Here is a 21,248-nt window from a genome sequence, read left to right on the forward strand (position 1 = left end):
AGGGTGTGGCTGGTGTATCTGCAGAGCTGCCATTTCAGCTTTATTCCAAAGGACACTAGTGACAGGGGAAGCACCAGCAGAGTTGTTTTATGTGGCAATGCAAGGTTTGCCCACACGGTTTTCCAGTTTTCCGAGTGAGTGGTCAACATTTATAACTTGGGAGATTCGTGTTTTTTACAAAAACAGATTTTCAGGTTCTTGAGGAAGATAAAAAGATTGGCACCAGGAGGCTGGCAACTGCACACTCCTGGCTTAAGCTGGGAAGTGGCTGCCCCCTTGAGAAGGGCACAGGGTCATGAATTTACCTGTCCCCCACAGTGTGGAGAAAAGGGAACCCTATTCCACTGTTGGTGGGAATGTAAATTGGTGCAACCACTGTGGAAAACTGTATGGAGATTCCTCAAAAAATATATATATATATTTAGAATTACCATTTTATCCAGCAATCCCACTCCTGGGCATCGATCCAGAGAAAACCCTGACTTGAAAAGACACACGTATTCCAATATTCATTGCAGCACTATTTTCAAAAGCCAAGACATGGAAACAACTTAAATGTCCATCGACAGAAGAGTAGATCAAGAAGATGTGGTACAATGGAATATTACTCAGCCATTAAAAGGAAAGAAACAATGGCATTTGCAGTAACATGGATGGACCTAGAAATTATCATGCTAAGTGAAGTCAGTCAGACAGTGAGATACAAACATCATATGCTATCACTTCCATGTGGACTCTAAAAAAAAAGACATAATGAACTTTGCAGAACAGGTACTGACTCACGGACTTTGAAAAACTTATGGTTACCTAAGGAAACAGGATGGTGGGAGGGGATGGGCTGGGGGTTTGGGATGGAAATGCTATAAAACTGTGTTGTGATGATCATTGTACAACTATAAACATAATAAAATTCACTGAGTTAAAAGCCAGAAAAAAAAAAAAAAAAGAGTCTGCTCCTTGAGTGAAAAAAAATCAAACATTCTGGGAACAGCTCAGACATCGTCTTCCATCTCAGGGACTCTGCTGGGCACCTGAGAGACTCAGATCCTGTAAGAAAGAAGTTCATCTGCAACTCAGTCACTTAACAGGGACCATTCCAGGTGCTGGCGACTCAGCAGGGATGCACAAGATCCCTCAACTCAGGTACCTTAGTCTTGTATGGAGCAAAGGAGGATGCTTCACTCTCGCTACAAATTTATTTGACTTGTGCTCCTGGGAAATACTGCCTTAGGTGTTGTGCGTCGCTCTTTGTAGACTCTACCTCCAGAGGCCCTTCATGTTTAGGGAATGGTGGAGATTTTCAACTCTATTAGCACATTACTAAATAAGTCCACTCCAGGACCCTTCTGAGTCAGACAAACACACAATTTATCTCACTCCCCCCACCCCAACACCCCCTGCTCTCTCTCTCACTTTTTAAGGCTTCCCTGTGGCATATGGAAGCTCTCAGGCTAGAGGTGAAATCAGAGCTACAGCTGCTGGCCTACACCACAGTCACAGCAATGCCAGATCTGAGCCAGGTCTGTGAGCAACACCAGATCTTTAACCCACTGAGCGAGGCCAGGGATCGAACCAGCATTCTCGTGGATACTACTCAGGTTTGTTTCTGCCGAGCCACAATGGGAACCCCGAAACAGTTTATCTCTTGAAGAGTCAATGACCCCACTAGGGCAGGCTTTGGGAAGAAACACCACCTTACTTGGAAATTTAGACATAACCAAGGTTTTGTTTTGTTTTGTTTTCTTCAGAATATCACACAAAGGGTTAATTTTTTTTTTTTTTTTTTTTGTCTTTTTGCCATTTCTTGGGCCGCTCCCGCTCCCGTGGCATATGGAGGTTCCCAGGCTAGGGGTCTAATCGGAGCTGTAGCCGCCGGCCTACACCAGAGCCACAGCAACGCAGCCGCGTCTGCAGCCTACACCACAGCTCATGGCAACGCCGGATCGTTAACCCACTGAGCAAGGGCAGGGACCGAACCCGCAACCTCATGGTTCCCATCGGATTCGTTAACCACTGCGCCACGACGGGAACTCCACAAAGGGTTAATTTGACTTTCACCTCCAAGGTGGAGCGTTTTTCTCTGCATCTACCATGACCCTGTTGGAAATGCACTTGTTTTTCACTGTTTAATCTTCTGCATCACCCATTGTTGATTAGATTTAATTAATTTATGTTTCTAATGAATTTAGAAACTCACAGTGCTGTAGCAGGAAAATTCTCAGACAGCATCTGGCCACCAAATGGACTGATTACCTTGTCTGCGAAAGTCTTTCCAACATCTGGGGCCTGATTTCGTGAAATATCCAGAAGCTCTCTCCGAGGTAAGCAGCACTCATGGCGGACAGCGAGGAGCGAGGGTGCTGGAAACAGGCAGGGTTTGCTTTGATTTGCAAATCTGGATCCTGGCACTTTCCCAACATGGAATCACATTTTGCTGCTCATTGGCACAGTTTCAGAGGCACCAAAGAGACGGATCCGAATCTATTTTGTTCAACACAATCAGAATCCACCAGGCCTGGGCCCAGGCTGCCACCCGGCAAACCTCTTTGGCACCTCCTTCTATAAGGAAGCTCCCACTGATCATTAAGATGAAACATTTATAGAAAATATTTCGAGGGAAGCACTTTGGTCTCGTTCATTCAGCAAACATTATCGGGGGCTCACTGTGTGCCTGGCACGGAGCCAGGCACACCTCTTCATTAGCTGCTCTTGGCAACCACCCTACAAGGTGGGCAAGCTCTCCCATTCTCACAGCGATAGCCAAGTAATATACAAAAATAGCAATTACCGATGTCACCATGAACACCACCACTAAGGGACAGAGACACACTCACACTGCGGACTCCACATGAAGCCTCATCCAACCCTCACAGGGAAACCGCCTGGTAGACGTCAATACTACATCCCCATTTTACAGGTGAGAAGACTGACTGGTCCAGAGGAGCCCGGCTAGCACTGGCAGGGCCTTCTAACGTAGCCAGTCTGCCTGGAGAGGCTTTGCTGCTCGTCACTCTGCTTTACGACCTCTGGACAATTCTACAGAAGGCCCCCCCCCCCCCCGCCCCCTGCGTAAGGCAGGATCTGCTGCATTTCACTGTGTAGCCATCATTCACAGCTTATGCAGTGGGTACTGTTATTCCCTGACGAGGATGCTGAAGCCCAGAGACACTGATTTATTAAGGGTACAAGGGAAATGTGTAATAGGGCTAGGGCTTCACTCAGTCTGCAAGGCTACCAAGGCCTCTTCTTTCTTACTGAGTGACCTGCAGAGGGATGAGAGAAAAAGAGGTGGCGTGAACTCAACAGCCCTTGCACAGCTGCCCCCAGAAACCTGTTGGACCAGTCAGGAGAGAGGGGTGGGCTGCCTGCTTGGCACAGCCCAGACCATTCCAGAAAAAGAGGAGATAAAGAATGTACAAACAACAAAAAAAGAGCTTCATCTAAAAGAGGTAGGTGAAAGATGGTGGAAATCTCACCGCCTGACTGGTTTTTCTGGTTCAAGTTCAAAGAGAAATGACTGACAACAGGTGGGCTGGTTATAAGAAAAACAATGGACAAGCCAGCCAGGGTGAACACCTGAGATCTTCTGACCAGTGGAAGCAGACTGTTGCACAACCAGGCTGCCACAATTGTATACCGGTGTTTATTAAAGAAAACCCTCTGCTGATAACATCATGTACTTGGTCCAGCTATTTCTCAAACGTGAAACCTCCTCCTGTCTTTCCACTATTGTCTTGCCCAGTCCTCTACTGGACAAGGCCATACCCCTGCCTACTTAGGGCCTTTGGGCACACGCTCCCTTTCTGCTTGCAACCATTTCCCGCTCTGTCTCCCCCTGAGTCTGCCCAACGCCTTTTCAGTCCTCAAGCCTCAGGTGGAACATCGCTTCCTCCAGGAAGCCCTCCTGACTTAGGTGCCCATTTTAAAGTGGAACCTGTTCAGCACTTAGCACCGTGTAAAGTAACTGCTTGTCTGTTCGCTGGTCTCCTCACTGAGAGGGTCTATGTTGGTTACTACTGCATCTTCAGCGTACAGGTCTGGAGCGGCCTCGGAGCCCCACATGCATCTGGCTGCATGGGTGGATGGAGGGTCGTTCTTTTGGTTGGTCTCCCTGTGTGCAATCTCTCACCTCCGTATTTCATGCTACATCCTAGAAGTCATTAAACATCCCTTTAAACCTTCATCACGGTGTTTGCCTTTTTATCACTTCCCGCTGAACACTCACATGTAAGTCAGGATAGCGGGTGACAGGGACGACTTAAGTGAGAGGGGACACAGCGTCCTAAAAATACCCCCTGCTTCCATCTGGGCAATGGGGAGATGAGTGTACACACATGCAAAAATCATCGAGGTGAACTTGAGAAAATAATGCACTTTAAGAAAGCAATACCTCAGTATGAATAAATAAGTCCTTTGAAGGCTCACTCGTATGGCTAGGATAAAATCTGGGTCTCCTCACCCCAGTGTTCAAGGGTCTTCACTCACTGGCCCTGCTTTGTTCAAACTCACTTTTCTGAATCACAAGCCCTGACCTTCTCATAGGTCCTCCCATTCTGCCCACTCATCCTCGCCTCCATGCCTAGCAGGCTGTCTCGCCCTCATGTTCGTGCCTCTTTCTTTCCCTTTTATCTTTTGGAGGCTCCTCCCATTCTTGGAGGACCAGGAGGAACCTGTCCTTCATAATCGCATCAACCTCGCTTTCCCCTGAACCCGTGGACTCATTCGTGCCAACACTTCCTGACAACTGTAAGCTCACTGATGGCACAAACTTTGATCTTATTTCAATTTTTATATGTGTAGGGCCTGGTGCAATGGTAGATTCTAAATTTATACCTGTTATAAATACAGTGAGGGCTTACCTACGTGCCCAGACCCTTGGAAGCTGTAAGGTTGTATAGAGATGAAAAAGATGGGTTGTCTGCGTCCTCCAGGATGAAAAGCTCGTGTTGCTCTTAAGACCACGGACTTACGAATCCTATGTGTTTCTAGATCCACTTTTTGCAACTCTGTGATCACATGTAATCTGCTGTCCTCACCAAAATTCAGATTATTCTTTGGTAAACTGGGGGCATTTTTACAGGACTCTCATGAGGATTACATAGGAACCTTATTCATTTATTTAGCTTTCTTGGGCTGCACCTGCAGCATATGGAAGTCCCCAGGCTAGGGGTTGTATCCAAGCTGCGGCTGCTGGCCTAGGCCACAGCCATAGCCACACCAGATCTGAGCCATGTCTGCAAACTACCCCACAGTTTACGGCAACACCAGATTGAGTGGGGCCAAGGATCAAACCCAAGACCTCGTGGATACTAGTCGGGTTCGCTTCTTCTGTGCCACCACAGGAACGCCTAATTATTTATTTTATTAGTGAACATTTACTGAAGGAGCCATTTGGCTAAATGAAACACGATTATATCCAAATAAAAGGATTCAGCACAGTGACCGACTCACAGGAAAGAGTCAGCACATGATAGATATTATTAAGTAGAGATGTAGAGACTCAGCGAGAAAAATCTATGACCTGGGGAAGCACAGAAAACAAGAAGAGCTGGCTCACTGTCAAATACATACATGTGCCCATAAACGCAGAGTGAATTGCATTCATAAGAAATTCCTTAGGAAAATGCCATCACGTCCCATTAACACAGTCCCAGAAGCAAGAGCTGGCCTGTGATCTTTACACATTTGACATCTTTGAAAAAAATCGGAAACCATAACCACCCCGAAATGGTCTATGGAGGCAAGTCCCTCTGGGACGTACACGCTAAGGCATCTGCTTGCGTTCTAGCTCACGCGATCCTTTCATCATCACAATTCCTGGCGCTTCTCTGCCAGCTTTTGACCTCGGGATAGCTCTTTGATTGCTCAATAGGATTGTGACAGCGAGGAGAGAGGAACAGTGAGGAGCAAGTTCTCCGTGTGTTCGTACACACGCCTTTAAAAGACAACATTTTAATAATTCTGATTCACAGACCCTTCCATGCCTGCGGTCAGTAATTCACGGCGATTCCTCCGCAGCATTTTAGTGACAACAGAAGGGGCACAACGTGTCTGTTCTCTCCTCCTTCGCCTTCCTTTCTTCACTCAAGTCATGCCTGGAGCCTGGAGAGTACAGAATCTCAAGAAAACAGTTTCCATGGTGATTCTCCCTTTGAGTACCCGACTGTATGTTGCGCTTTCTGGAGTGAATTAAGGCTTTTTTATGGCTTTCATGCTAAATATATTGGAGATTAGATTTGATTTCCTCTGCAGTGATACAGTTTTATCAGGAAAAATGGAAAGAAAAAACACAGCATGAAGAAACTCTATCTTCTGCTATACTATCAGACAGAAAATAAAGAAGCATTTCAGAGGAAGAAATCAGCAGGTGTGGGAAAGGCATGCAGGTGTCTGGAAGCCAGGATAGGCGTGCAGCATCCACATGTGAGAGCCTGCCTTGGAGAGGCAGTGATCTTAATTCCTCCATATGTTGAAGGTGACCATAAAATGCTGAGTTATGAGAAATAACCTGATGCGTAATGTACTTTGCTTTTCTTAGCACAGAAAATGCCCTATAAAACAAGGAAATTTTGAAACCCACAATACCATCCCTACTCTCTATTTTATTAAGAAGAGTTTTGCTTTCTGCTAAAGCTAAATAACTGGCCTTCCTTCCTTTTCAAAATAGGTGACTCTCCTAAGGCCCCCCTGGTGCTCTGAATTTCCAAACACAGGACGCATCACACAAATGCCCAACCACCCACGTGTTCATCTTCCTCACCAGACCCTAAGAGGCAGGGCCTGTGTCTTTCCCACCTACCCTCGTACCCTCGAGCCAGCACAGTATGTATCAGAAATGATGCTTATGAGGAGAAAACCATGACAGGGTAACTTTGAGGTCCTGAGGTCTCCCTTGTGACGCATCCCTGGGCTGCTATGTGCCTGGAGAGGGAAGTGTATGTACGTAAAGAAATACCACCAGCTACTGGTTTTCACAGTCTCTCCTGTCTGGCGTCCTGTCCTGTTCTGTTCCCAGCTTGACAATCAGGGGTTGAAGGGAAGAAGTCTCGTGGGAGCAGAGGGGCAGACTGGAACCAGTCAGAGGAGCCTCCTTCTGCACCATTACCTACCCTCCCTGGAGAGTCTGGAGTCAAGAAAGCTTTGACGCCCCTATAACCAGAGAAAACTCGGACTTTTGGGAATTGAGCCAAGGAGTTAAGTATTGAGCCTCGCTACCAAACTAGGGACAGTCACAGGCGCTGGGGACAAAGAGTCAAGCCCAAGAATCTCTGCTCCCAAGAAGTACAGAGTCCAGAGGGTCTGCTTCTGGGTCTGGGGCCAGGGGAGGGGGTGTGGCTGAGCACAGACACAGCCATCCCCTCCCCCGATGGATGGTCAACAACAGAGCCAACAACTAACAGGCACCCAACAGCAGGTCAGGCCCTCTTTTAAGTACCATGTACGCATGAACTCACTTGAGCCTCACCACAAAGCTGTAGGCTGGTGCTATTATTTTTATTTAACACAGAAAGAAACTGAGGCTCCAAAAGACACGTAACTTACTGCCTAACGTCCTAGAGCCAGGTAGGGGCAGGGCCAAGAGTCAAAGCCGTGCAGTCTGCCCTTGAGTCCTGACCTTCACAACTGCCGAGGTTCGGCTCTCAGGCTGACGGGGTCTCACCAGAGAGGACCGCCCTACGGCACACGTCCCACAGGCTCCTTTGCTGTGCAAATGACCCGGAGGCCAGTGTGTTCACCCATGCCTTCGGGCTCTGCTGGCATAGACGGCCGTCTAAAACTCCAGATTCCAAAAGGAAAGCCAGTTCTGCGGCTGAGCGGAGGTTGGAACCGCGGCACAGACACGTCCCGCTAACTCTGAAGCAGGCCACGGCAGGCCTGCCTCAGGTTCACAAAGCGGTTTCTGCAAGAGACTAACCATCTGAACTTCACCCTGGAGAACTGAAACGCTCCAGCTCTGAGGCAACTCTACAAGGGAGGGTTTTTGGATCCCATTCCTAAACCACCTTGAAGAAAACTCGGAAGTGGTCCTCTGTATCCTGAATCCATGTCCTAGAAAGCGGTGGCAAGACCAAGGTCCCAGTGTATTAACGCAGAGATACCATCCTTCATTTCAAAGAGGGTGGATCCCCTCAACCACGTGCAGAAACATCCGCATTAAAAAAAAAAAAAGAAAAGTAGGGAGTTCCCATTGTGGTGCAGTGGAAACGAATCTGGCTACAAACCATAAAGTTGCGGGTTCGATCCCTGGCCTCACCCAGTGGGTTAGGGATCCGGCATTGCCCTGAACTGTGGTGCAGGCTGCAGATACAGCTTGGATCCTACTTTGCCGTGGCTGTGGCTAGGCTGGCAGCTGCAGCTCCGATGTGACCCCTAGCCTGGGAACCGCCATATGCCATGGGTGCAGCTGCAGATACAGCTTGGATCCTACTTTGCCGTGGCTGTGGCTAGGCTGGCAGCTGCAGCTCCGATGTGACCCCTAGCCTGGGAACCGCCATATGCCATGGGTGCAGCTGCAGATACAGCTTGGATCCTACTTTGCCGTGGCTGTGGCTAGGCTGGCAGCTGCAGCTCCGATGTGACCCCTAGCCTGGGAACCGCCATATGCCTTGGGTGCAGCCCTAAAAATCACACACACACAAAAGGACAGGAATGGACTGTCTTAAGGCTTAAAGGGCAGGATTATGAGCCTTTAAATTTTACTCTTGCTTTATTGAGGTAATTCTGTTTTCTGTAATGTGCATGTATAATTTTAAACATCACGAAATAACATACTTTTTTTTTATGCAATGACTCACCAACAAAAGGAAAGGGAAGGCAGGGAAGATAGAGCCATCCATTTAAGAGAGTGCTGCCTAGTAGAGCTCAGAATTCAGAAGGGGAAAAAAAGATATCATCCCTAATACTACCCATCCCATTGCATTACTCCTATGAATGGAATATTTTAAAAAGAGACTCTTATTATAATTTGTTAATAACTTAGGATGTACTAAGTAGTGAGAACCTGTGTGTGTGTGTGTGTGTGTTTGCTTTTTTTCCTGGAGGAGAGAATGGGAGTTGAGAGATCGTGGACCTTACACACCAGGGTCCCTGGGGGTCTGTTGGACTCCGGATCCTTTGTACTCCTGTTCTTTCCATCTGGACCCGGTAAAGTGCCAACATTTGGGTTAGACGATACTTTAATCATTAGAAAGAGCTATCTGAATAACCATGGGACATGCAGACAGAGAGAAGACTGCACTTTCAGAAGACACTGCTGAGGTCTTCCAGGCGCTCAGTGGCAGGGGGGAGGGGAGAGCTCCTGGCACCTCCAAGGTGTGAGTTTGGAGAGAAAAACACAGATTAGATGTGTCTTCCTGCCGGAGCTACATGTGGCCTGCCAGCTGGCTCCTTTTCCAATCTCCGCTTTATTAGCGCAGCTAACATTCCTATTTTGCTAATCTTCTCATAAATAAAATATTATACATATCACAAAGCCAGCCCTGACAGCAGGCTGCACTCCAAGTAAGCTAGAATGAAGATAAAAATGAGGCATTTTCAGGTATACACAATGATTGCAATTACTGGCATTTTAAATGTCTGCAAGCTCTGCAATACTTCTGGGTCCCTGGTGTTCGGTGCATCCCCAGGAATAGTCTGCTGCTAGGACTTCTTAGGGTCTTACGGTGTCTGTTTAGGGGCTCCTGGTTGCAAATTAAAATTATTTTGTTGAGACTTTATAACGCACTGTATCTGTGGTTAGATAATGAGCATCTTACATATCAAAGAGAAGGGCAACTTGCACTTGTGTGTGTGCTTCTCCATTTTCATTTGCCCTGGCTGCCCAGAGAGGCCAACTGAGTAATTAAGAGCTTGGGCTTTGAAGTCCAATGGATCCGGGGTCCACGCACAGGAACGCCACTTATTAGCTTATTATCTTGGGAGAGCAGGTCACTCTCATTCCCGATTTCCTCTTCTACAAAACAGGGCAGAAAAATCTTTTCTCTTTCACAGGCTTGTTATAAAAAAGCAGTAAGAAGATGCAAATAAAGGCACTAGCAGCAGGCCTGGCATCTGATAAGTCTTTAATAAAGGTTGGAAAGATGGGGGGAAAACGTGGCATGACTGACAGGAATTTGGGGGCAGAGAGGGTATGCGCACAGAATTTTTTTTAGTTTTTCCTCTATGAGAAGGTTTTTGTTGCACAATGGGTTCAAACGAATTTCACTTATCTGTCTCGCTGGCTATGGCGATTCTCTTTGACCCCATAGTTACATCCATAAATATCTCCCACGGATTTGATGATTAAGATAAGGGCCAAGGACTCTTTCCCCATTTACTGTTGAAAAACAACCTTTGGTGGAGATTTTTGATGGATTGCAGGGATATTTATGACTCAGGCCTCCTGGCAAAGTCCCTGATGCTGACTCATTTGTTACCCTGGGAGGGAAGGAGGCAGCTGAAATCATCATTCATTATTCTGCTGCTCAGTTATGGGGAAAGGTCACAGGTAAGCCATTCGGCCCTGGGCTGAGTCTGAGAATCAGAATTTCAACAACGCTTCCTTGACCACAAGAGCCCAAAGAATTTCTCACAGACGTACACTTGGAAAATTTTTTGCCACGTCCTCCTTACAGTACAAAGGCTACGGCCCTGCTAAATGATAATATTCTATCTTATGCCTCAGGCTTTCAGCTCCAAACTCACAGCAACTACGGTTCCTTCGCAGAGCAGGTGAAAACCCAGTGACAGTTGATGGAAGGCGGGGGGGCATGGGGCGGTGGACGGAAATAGAAAGGGGGCATGATTTGGAATTTCCACAGTGACTGTGGCCTTGAAATTAGGAAGACAGGGCACTCTTGCAGAAATATAAGGTGGAACGCAGAAGGTCTCAGAAACCAATAAAGGTAAAATTTACGACTGTTGCCGGGAACACTGCCTGGATAAGGCCATCGCTACCACAGTATAATCGCCGACAAAGACAACCTCCACAAAACTGACGCCATGTAAGAAGTTAGGAATACGCAAACCAATGGAAGGGAAAATGCCAATGGCTAACAACTCTTGGAGTGCTTTGTGTCAGGGAGGGGGCTACACACTCTAAATGCATTTGTTCCCTTTCTTCCTCAAACAGTACTGTGAGACTGGTGCTATTCTACTTATTTACAGTTGGGGAACTTGAGGCTGAGGGCTCAAGGCCTCACAGCTAAGAAGCCTGATTCTAAAGCCTATGTTCTGCATTTGCTGCTTCAGGGAGAGAGTTGTGTTGAAAACAACGCTATCCATTGCCTGTAAATTGTTGACATTCGCACACTGCGAAAATATTTCGAAGCACTCAGCGTTCCTCTTGGCTCTAGGAATAGGGTATGGAAGAAAATCTGGGCCAAATCTGGACTTCCGGACCCCTGCGTACTCCCGACGTGCCTTCCTGGATAAACGGACACCTGTGGGGGTGCCGATGTGCAATCCAGAGACTCTTGTATTTAACTATAAAACATTCAAGTAGCACATTTGGTGAAAGTTATATGGCATGGGATAAAATTTATTGTATTTCCAAAGCACAGGCTGGGTGGTTAAAAAAAAAAGGGGCATTATGGGATTGCTAAAGGTTACTTGAGCTTAGCATCAACAGAAATATTTCTGCAAGATATGACATTGGGGGGGGGTGTCTTCTGTCCCGTTTCAATGTGGCAGATGCTCCCAACAGAGATACCCCTGCCCCACATTGAAAATAAGTGACTACGATTTCTAGAGCCTGTCCATCTAGAGCCTGTCCATCAACATTTAGTTTTCACCAAGAAACAGATGGTCTATTAAAAGGCTTGAGACGAGAGAGAGAAGATGACAGGATACTGAGTTCTTGAGTTAAGGCTCCAGCTAGGGCTGGAGATTTAGACCAAAACTCTCTCAGGCAAGCCTAGAGTTGGCCTCTTTTTTTGGTCCTTTAGGGCTATACCAGTGGCATATGGAGGCTCCCAGGCTAGGGGTCAAATGAGAGCTGTAGCCTCCAGCCTACGCCACAACCACGGCAACACAGGATCTGAGCCACGTCTGCAACCTACATCACAGCTCATGGCAATGCCAGATCTGTAACCCACTGAACGAGGCCAGGGATTGAACCCTCATCCTCATGGATGCTAGTTGGGTTCGTTAACCACTGAGCAACGATGGGAACTCCCTAGAGTTGGCTTCTTGTATGAGAAGGGCATGGGTAGATTTGGGGCAGGGAAAGTAAACACACACACAGACACACACGCACCTGTCATTTCTCATGCAGTGTAAGTCATGGTCACTATCCTGGGTGGGTTAACTCTCCTACCAGGGCCCTCCCTCAAGGTCTTTGCAGCACAGTGGTTGGAGAGTACCACTTTCTAAATCGAATTTTCCAAGATACCATCAAACTCCTGGAAGAGAACATAGGCAAAACATTCTCTGACATCAGCCTTATGAATATTTTCTCAGGTCAGTCTCCCAAAGCAACAGAAATAAAAGCCAAAATAAACCAGTGGGACCTAATCAAACTAACAAGCTTTTGCATAGCAAAAGAAACCAAAAAGAAAACAAAAAGACAACTTATAGAATGGGAGAAGATAGTTTCAAATGATGCAACTGACAAGGGCTTAATCTTTAGAATATATAAGCAACTTATACAACTCAACAGCAAAAAAGCCAACGACCCAAGAGAAAAGTGGGCAAAAGACCTGAATAGACATTTCTTCAATACAGATGGCCAATAACCACATGAAAAAATGCTCAACATCCCTGATTATTAGAGAAATGCAAGTCAAAACTACCATGAGATACTACCTCACACCAGTCAGAATGGCCCTCATTAGTAAGTCTACAAATAATAAACGCTGGAGGAGGTGTGGAGAAAAAGGAACCCTCCTGCACTACTGGTGGGAATGTAAGCTGGTACAGCCACTATGGAGAACAGTATGGAGGTACCTTAGAAAACTGTACATAGGAGTTCCCGTCGTGGCTCAGTTGTTAATGAATCCGACTAGGAACCGTGAGGTTGCAGGTTTGATCCCCGGCCTTGCTCAGTGGGTTAAGGATCCAGCATTGCCATGAGCTGTGGTGTAGGTCACAGATGTGGCTTGGATCCCATGTTGCTGTGGCTCTGGTGTAGGCCAGCAGCTATAGCTCCAATTAGACCCCTAGCCTGGGAACCTCCGTATATATCGTGGGAGCGGCCCTAGAAAAGGCAAAAAGACAAAAAAAAAAAAAAAATGAAATCTATACATAGAACTACCATATGATCCAGCAATCCCACTCTTGGTCATACATCTGGACAAAACTTTCCTTAAAAGAGACACATGCACCTGCGTGTTCATTGCAGCTCTATTCGCAATAGCCAAGGCATGGAAACAATCCAAATGTCCATTAACAGATAATTGGATTAGGAAGATGTGGTATATATACACAATGGAATACTAGTCAGCCATAAAAAAGAACAAACTAATGCCATTTGCAGCAACATGGATGGAACTAGAGACTCTCATCCTGAGTGAAGTAAGTCAGAAAGAGAAAGACAAATACCATATGATATCACTCTATCTGGTATCTAATAGACAGCACAAATGAACCTTTCCACAGAAAAGAAAATCATGGACTTGGAGAATAGACTGTGGTTGCCTGGTGGGAGGGGGAGGGAGTAGGAAGGATTGGGAGGTTGGGGTTAACAGATGCAAACTATTGCTTTTGGAATGGACTTACAATGAGATCCTGCTGTGTAGCACTGAGAACTATGTCTAGATACTTACAATGCAGCATGACAATGGGAAAAAAAAATTATGTATACAGGTGTGTGCAACTGGGTTCCCATGCTGTACAGTGAAAAAAAAAAAAGTGTGTTGGGGGAAACAACAATAAAAAAAATTAAAAAAAGAAAAAAAATAGATTGAATTTTCCTTTGAACCACGACAATAATAATAGTAGTCGCGGTAGCAGTGGTGGTGGCAGTTGTCATCATTCCAGCAGTGCTGGTAACAAACAAATAACGTTTATGGGCCATTTTGGGCTTTACTTTAAGTGCTTCACACATGCCACCCCAGAGGTGTTGTGAAGGTGAAATGAGTTGGCTCCTACACCCTTTTCACAGATGGAGAAATGTATGAAGGGCCCTTTATGTGGTACCTCATCAGTCTTCACCAGAACCTACGTCGGCACTTGGTTATTCCCACCTTACCGAGGAGGCAGCCGAGGCACAGAGTGTGGCTTGCTCACAGGCCCATGGCGAGTGGGTCAAAGAGCCGGAATTCACCTCCAGCTTTGGCTGATGTCAAAACTCACTTTCCTTCCTTTTTTTTGTTGGTGGTGGTGGGTTTTTTTTTTTTTTTTTTTTAGATGTAAAATTTGAGCCAAAATATTCCACTGAAAAGACTTTCCTTCCTGGCTTGTGTGGATATCAACCTTACAAAAGTAATTTTTGGAGCATGCTACCAATTGTACTCTTCTAAAACTTTCACGGAAGTGCCTAGTTTCTAGTAAGTACACAATTATTTTTCTTTTTCTCTCCAAGGAGTCAGATAGCTGAAGTGAGGATGGGTCCCACTTCGGATTTCGTCCATGTTCCAGCCAATCTGAGCCCAGATGCTAGTTAGTTCTCACATTCTTTCTTTCTTTTTTTTCCTTTTTATGGTCGTACCTATGGCATATGGAAGTTCCCAGGCTAGCGGTTGCATCAGAGATACGGCTAAGGCCTATGCCACCGCCACAGCCATGCAGGATCCAGGCCGCATCTGCGACCTATGCCGTAGCTTGTGGCAATGCTGGATCAAACCTGCGTCCTCACAGACCCTATGACAGGTTCTTAACCTGCTGAGCCACAAGGGCAACTCCTAAAGGTCTCATTCTTAACTGATACAAGCACCCTGGGGCCAGTATTCCCTCTGGGAATGTGGTCATGGAACCTGCAGCCTCCACCCAGGCCCCAAGCCCTCTCCTCCCCCCATCTGACCCACTGAGGCCAAGCGGGAGTGCATCTCAGTTTCCCCGGCTGCCAAACGGGATAGCATCAGGAAGGGCCAGTGCGACAGCTGAAACCCAACGAGGCAGGGAAAAGGTTTGCGTGGTGCCCCCCATGTCAAGACCCTCGACTCATTCCCGGGATTAGACTGCAGCTCTCATCCGCCTCCTCTCTCCCTGTCATCAGCATTTCCTTCTCAGGCTCAGAAAGAAGGACAAATTTCCTAGGAGGAGAAGTATGAGGGCCAAGGGTTAATGCGTAGGAGATGAACTGGGCCAGATGAGAGAAAAGGGAGAGCATGCCTTTGGATCTCCTGGCTGGGAACTCATCTTTCTTATTATTTGTATAAATCATTTGGCTGGGAAGTCACCGCAGGCCGAGCCTCCTCATACACCGGTGCTAATGAATCGGGTAGTGCCATAAATAATGGGGGAAACCAGGCTGCCAAATGAAGAAGGATTTAAATCATTTAAATCCTTGGCTATGAGTTGTCAAATCCAATTTAATACTGCTAAGTGTGGGATAATAACTCACAGCAAACATTCCCCTACCCCAAAGCCCCTCCACTATAGCCTTTCTAACCCCGTCTTTCACCCCTTGCAAACAGAAAGCGAGCCCCGTGGGGATTTGCAGAATGAAAAGGGATGGTATATACTGACCAGACACGAGCCCGAGTTATTACATAATAATCCCAGAAGCGTCAGTTTGGGCTTAGTGCAAATACGGAGAGCTAATAGAATGCTTCAAGGTTCGATTAGCTGCCAAAGAGATTCTAAATCAGGGAAGGTTTTATATTATTAAATTGGATGGGTGAAAAAGAGTCTCACGGTTGGGTATCATGAAAAAAAAAATGACAGGAGTAGGAAAATAAAAACCATGCACATTTCTGGGTGGCTAAAGAGCGGTCAGAGAGTGGAGTCAACTTTGAGGAACATTAATGTCAGAACCGAGAAACAATTCCGTTGTCAGAATGGCCCGTTGTCAGCATCTGAGGCTGTCCCCTTATCTTTACTCAGACAGAGCCTGGAAGGCGAAGGCACGAGACACTGGATCCTACCTGCTAACACTCATGTTTCAGAAATTAGAACCATCAGTCACAGCTTGATTGAGGATGATGAATTCCATCACTCATTCAACAAGTTGTACTGAACACCAAATAAGAAATCTGTGCTGGGCATTGTTCTGGAGCTGAGGACACGTAAATACACAAAACAGAGACAATGGCAACGGCAACAGCTGAGCCTTTATACCACGTCACATTAGCACAAGCTCCTTCAATCCCCACAAAAACCTAATGATACTGTAACTGTTAGGGACTGAATGCCCAATTTCCTATGCAAGCCCCAGCCCTCAATGTGATGGTTTTTGGAGACAGGCCTTTGGGAGGGAGAGGTTTGATGAGATCATGAGGGTGGGGCCCTCATGATGGGATTGGTTTCTCTCTCTCTGCCAGGCAGGCACAGTGAGAAGGTGGCTGTCTGCAAGCCAGGAAGAGAGTTCTCCCTGGGGAAGTGCATCAGTTGGCACCTTGACCTTGGCCTTCAGAACTGTGAGACATCAAGTGTTAAAACCACTTAGTCTACGGTATTTGTTATTGTTATGGCAACCGGAGCACAGCAATCACCGTTACTATCATCATGATCATTTTACAGATGAGTAAACTGAGTTTTGGAGAAATCAGATAACTTCCCAAATTGAAGTAGGAAGGAACGGTGTTGACATCCACATTCATCTGTCTAAACCCAGCTGCTCTTACTGTTTCCAAATGAGAAAGTCAATCCTAAGAGCCAGAAAAGTGGGGACATCTCTGCCAGGTTTCCCTACCCCTGGCATCACCCAGTTTCTTAGGTATAAACACAAGAGGCATGGGAACTAAAGTGAGTGAGAATGTCCGGGTGTCACCTGGTAACTACTACTGACACCATCGTGAGAGCAAGCAATCAGGACCACAGCTTTATGTCTGCATCCCTGCGCAATCCTATCCCATGGGGCATGCCTCGGCCTCACTTGTGGCATCTCTAATTAGTTCCTTTCAAAGCCAACAGCTACCTTTTATTCTCTAGCCCAGTTCTTTCCAATAGAAGTAACGTGAGCCACATGTAACTTCCAATTTTCTAGTGGGAACACGAAAAAAAAATTCTTAAAGAAACAGGGAAAATTAATTGAATAATGTATATTACTTAACCTGATTCATCAAAAGCATGAGTATTTCAATATGTAATATAATCAAGAATTCAACATATGATTATCAGTGAGTTACTTCTCTTCTTTCGGACTTCAAAAACTGGTGTGTATTTTGTACTTACTTCAGCCAGCTACGTTTCAAGTGCTCCAGAGCTACAGGGGCCCCTGTGTGGGACCGTGAGCTCTAGCTGGGTCTGGAATTTTCACTGCCTTGTCCTGACTAGATCATGGGAACACTGCTTCCCAATGGCTTTTATGGAGCATCGTCCACACGCCAAGAGTGTACTGAGCCTTCTTGTACTCATCACACTCGATTCTCCCAGTGGCTCTCCAGTACAAGGGCGTTGATCCCCCACGACAGGTAGGGAAACTGAGGAAAATGGTTGAAGAGATCAGGTTTGGGGGGACTGTTTCATGTTATCTCTCTAACCCTAGCAGGTTGTCTTGCCTATGACACGACTTAACAAATATCTATGAAATGAATGGTGGGGAGTTCCCTTCGTGGCTCAGTGGTTAACAAACCCAACTAGGATCCATGAGGATGCAGGTTCAATCCCTGGCCATGCTCAGTGGGTTAAGGATCCAGCGTTGCCCTGAGCTGTGGTGTGGGTCACAGACGAGGCTCGGATCCTGTGTTGCTCTGGCTGTGGCATAGGCTGATGGCTGTAGCTCTGACTGGACCCCTAGCCTGGGAACCTCCATTTGCCTCGAGTGTGGCCCTAAGAAGAAGAAGAAGAAGAAAAGAAATGAATGGAGGGTTATTGAGCAAGCCTGCAGAGGAGTGGGGATTTGAATCTGGTATACCTGATTTTGAAGCTTGTATTTTTTTATTGGTGCCCCCTTAATTCTAGTGGGACGGTCACAGCCCCTAGTGCAATGTTCAGTGATTTCCCCAGTGCATGTTAGATACACAGACTCATTCATATATGGGAAACTATTCAGCTAGACATCATGTTTACTGGTATCTTCCTTTCCTTTAGCTGCATCTGGTTTAACAAATAGGTGCTAGGTACCTACCCAGACCAGGGGACTGCTCAACCTTAGAGGCCCTAAGATCATCAACCCATGATCCCTGCACTCATGCCGTGAGTGTTTAATTCAGTGATGTGCTATTAAAAACCTCAGATTCACAGAAAGACAGCTAGAAGTCACTATAAATGTCATCTTATACGACTGCGTAATTTGGTAGTAAATTATATTCTATCCAGATTCCACACGGGGAACCCCTGTGTTCACAAGAGTCAGTTCTCGAAGGAAGAAACTCACACATCTTGGGTTCCCCAAGGGATTCTGCAGAATGCTAAGCAAATGACAGGTGAGTATCTCTTAATTAACTGGCCCCAGCTCTGCCCCTGCTTCTGTGTGCACCAAGAAACTGAGAGTCAGATTCCTTACCGGCAAAGGACAACCTGATCAGATGTTGCTCAGGTTCTAATTAGAGGCCACACTTCTCTGAGCATATAGAGGGACGTGGGTTCTCCATTCTGACTTACACTAGAAATTCTGAAAACTAATTCTGTTGAGGTTTCTTTAAATTAATTAGTAAATTAATTAATTTGGGTATGTATTAACAATTATACATTAGCTAGTAAGGCTAGCACTATGAACATGAACTTACCTGCCCTTGTGGCTATCACTGGTGAAAGACACAGGGAGGAAGAGGTAATTATAATACGGTGTGATAAGAATGAAGGTAAGTTCAGGGCTATACTTATTTAGGGGGAGCATCTAACTTGAACTTGGAGAAATCAGGGGAAGCTCCCTGGGGAAAGCATCCTAAATCTAGTGTTAAAGGACAAATGAAAGTCAGCCTAACCAAAGGGCAAAGGACGGGGAGGGAAGTGTACCAGGCAGAGGGGACATCTCACAAGAAGACCCACAGAGCATGGCGTATCTGGGGCCATAAGAGACCCTAAGAGCATAGGAGCATGAGGCGCCAGAGCTGGGCGAAAGCAGGAGGTGTGTCCACATGACGCTGGAGAAGGAAGCTTGAGATTCATGGTGAAGGTCTTTGTGGACAAAGGAAGAGGCGACCTTGAGGGTTCTGAGGAGAGACGTGGACATCATGCTTTAAGAGAATTTGTGGCGGACCTTGGGGTGTTTCATGACAGTGCTTCTCACCCTCCATGGTCATTGCTTCCCTAGCGAATTCTCCCACTGTCCCGAGAGCCTGAAGGCAGAGCTCCTGCCCCATTTCTCTGTGTATCTCCAGGGCAGATCTGCTGGGTGACTGACGCTGAATGTTTGTTTTCACGGATGGCGTCTGTAGGACTCCTTGGTTGATATGAGGGACTCAGCCACCACATCATTCGATTCCTTGGACCTCCGGAAATTACATGTGAAAACTGGGGTGTAAATGTGTGCAACCTGTCAGGTGGGAGGGATCATCACTTCCCTCAGATTCCCAAAACCCTCACCAGCCAGGGAAGCCCTCTCGGAGGTGAAACCTCAGAGCCCAGGTCACACAAAAGGGAGAAAGATGAATTGGCAGAGGACGATTGCCCGGGGAGCCGGAGAGGTGGCAAAAGAGAACAGCCCTAGGGGAGGAAGACGCTGTTTGCAAGGAAAGGGAAAAGAGCCTTGGAGGTGGTGCCCTCATTGCCCTCATGCCTTCTACGCTGGGAATTCACGGCCACCCAGTTCTTAAAGGAAAGTCTTCTGGGTGGAGCTAAGAGACGTTGTGAACCGTCACTGAAAGAGGCCTCCGGAAATGAATGGCTCTTCGCGTCACAGAACCCAAGGAAGAAAAAGCTCGTTGGTTATCATCACGGGAGGAAAAAGGTCTTGTGGAAGCCACCTTCTTTTGCCTTTTTCTCTTTCATGAGGGCGGGTCAGCAAACCATACTTTTTAAAAATAGAGATTACGGAGTTCCCGTCGTGGCGCAGTGGTTAACGAATCCGACTGGGAACCATGAGGTTGCGGGTCCGGTCCCTGCCCTTGCTCAGTGGGTTAACGATCCGGCGTTGCCGTGAGCTGTGGTGTAGGTCGCAGACACGGCTCGGATCCCGCGTTGCTGTGGCTCTGGCATAGGCTGGTGGCTATGGCTCTGATTGGACCCCTAGCCTGGGAATCTCCATATGCCGCGGAAGCGGCCCAAAGAAATAGCAAAAAAAGACAAAAAAAAAAAAAAGAGAGATTACACATGAACACACACATGAACACATATGCAGAAAAAAGTTTGGATGGATATCCATTAAAATTTTTACAACAATTCTGTCTCAGTGGAAAAGTGATGATTTTTACTTACATTGTTTGATTTTAAAAAAATAACGGCCACGTTTAGCTTTGACAGGCCCTACACATGGAAAAAACTTCCAGTTGGAAGACATGATAGCATAGAAATGGAAAAATTCATTTTCTTAAAGACAGAAAACCGTAGGAGAGCACCGTGTTTCTTACATTATGTGTCATGGGCCATGCAGCTCATACTCACAAAACGATTGTGTTAAAATGGGGATTCCTGGGCTTGGCCCCAGTCAGACTCTTTAGGAACGGGACCTAGGAACCTGCAGTTTAAAAAGGCCCTCAGGAAACTCCTACGCTGACCACAGGGGTTTTGAGAACACTTGGTTGATAAGGATGCGGCACAGTCTGTAAGGAAGGTTCAGAGCCAGCAGGTGATCTTTCTTCTCCACCCGTGTATGTGCCCCCGACGCTCAGAGGGCAATGGACAGAGATGAGTGTAACACACTCTACTTTCTTAACCTCCATTTAGTGATCTGCTCTGTTTTTTTTCACCTTCGAATATATATACATTTTGGCCACGCCCGAGGCAGGTGGAAGCCCCTGGGCCGCAGGGATCAAACTCGCAGCACAGCAGTGACAGTGCCACATCTTTAACTGGTAGGCCACCAGAGAATTCCCAATTTTCATATACATTAAAAAAAAAAAGTACTTGTAATCTGAAGTTGGAGGTGGTGGTGGCGGGGGGGGGGGGGGAGCCCGTGTAAATGACCAGCTGACAGTCTTGTCCAAGAGCCATACAAGTCCCCTTGCTGGGGTGGGGGGTGGGGCGGGGGGGGGTGACACCACGCATGGCATCCCGGAAGACAGTACACTTCCTTTTGGACACACATATAGTCCACTCTCCTGTGCCTGTATCCAAGGTCACCTTGG

The 21,248-nt window shown here is 46.7% G+C and overlaps 1 protein-coding gene across 18 annotated transcripts in view; it reads right to left on the reverse strand.

Annotated features, from left to right (window-relative positions):
* Positions 1–21,248, reverse strand: part of PPP2R2B (protein phosphatase 2 regulatory subunit Bbeta) — a 474,608-nt gene that overhangs the window by 133,719 nt on the left and 319,641 nt on the right. Inside the window, exon 3 of one of the 18 annotated variants that reach the window (XM_085009658.1) lies at positions 2,254–2,360. The gene's annotated coding sequence lies outside the window, so the exon portion shown is untranslated. 18 annotated transcript variants of the gene reach the window in all.

The sequence above is a fragment of the Sus scrofa genome, chromosome 2 (genome assembly GCF_054392235.1).
Source record: "Sus scrofa isolate SSC_HxYL_T2T_F1_AM1 chromosome 2, Sscrofa_HxYL_maternal_Yorkshire_Landrace_v2.0, whole genome shotgun sequence".
Lineage (NCBI taxonomy): Eukaryota > Metazoa > Chordata > Mammalia > Artiodactyla > Suidae > Sus > Sus scrofa.